This window comes from Gekko japonicus, unplaced genomic scaffold (genome assembly GCF_001447785.1).
Source record: "Gekko japonicus isolate JY-2015 unplaced genomic scaffold, Gekko_japonicus_V1.1 scaffold71, whole genome shotgun sequence".
NCBI lineage: Eukaryota > Metazoa > Chordata > Lepidosauria > Squamata > Gekkonidae > Gekko > Gekko japonicus.
This window is the reverse complement of record NW_015164667.1, coordinates 1075821-1076187: the sequence shown is the minus strand read 5'-3', so window position 1 is coordinate 1076187 and position 367 is coordinate 1075821. Positions and strand designations below refer to the sequence as shown.

Here is a 367-nt window from a genome sequence, read left to right as displayed (position 1 = left end):
GAGATCTCCAGTTGTGATTTCCAAGGCTTTTGGAAGATCAGACTGTTATTCATATACAAGCTGGGGACCCACAAGGGGCATCTCATTTAACTTGCATCACTGTTTCCTCTTTCCATCCCTGGCGGCCCTCACAGTGTCTCACTTTTCCCAGTTCTCTCATTCCCTCCCATCAACGTACCTTTATCTGCTCTCCTGTCTTCAGCGTTCCCCTCCTTCCCTCCCCCTGGCAGCATCTCCCCAGGAAAACTCTGACCAGGTTTTGCAGTGTTGGCTAAACTGAGATTGCTCAGTGGTGAGCCTGCAAGGACTTGCGGGGGATGTCTTACTTTCCCCTATATCTCCGCTCTGCAGTCTTTCCTCTTTCCCT

At 50.7% G+C, this 367-nt stretch overlaps 1 protein-coding gene across 1 annotated transcript in view; it reads left to right on the top strand.

Moving 5' to 3' along the window:
* The window catches only part of SHC3 (SHC (Src homology 2 domain containing) transforming protein 3), an 83764-nt gene that overhangs the window by 34572 nt on the left and 48825 nt on the right, over positions 1–367 (top strand). The gene's annotated exons all lie outside the window — the stretch shown is intronic.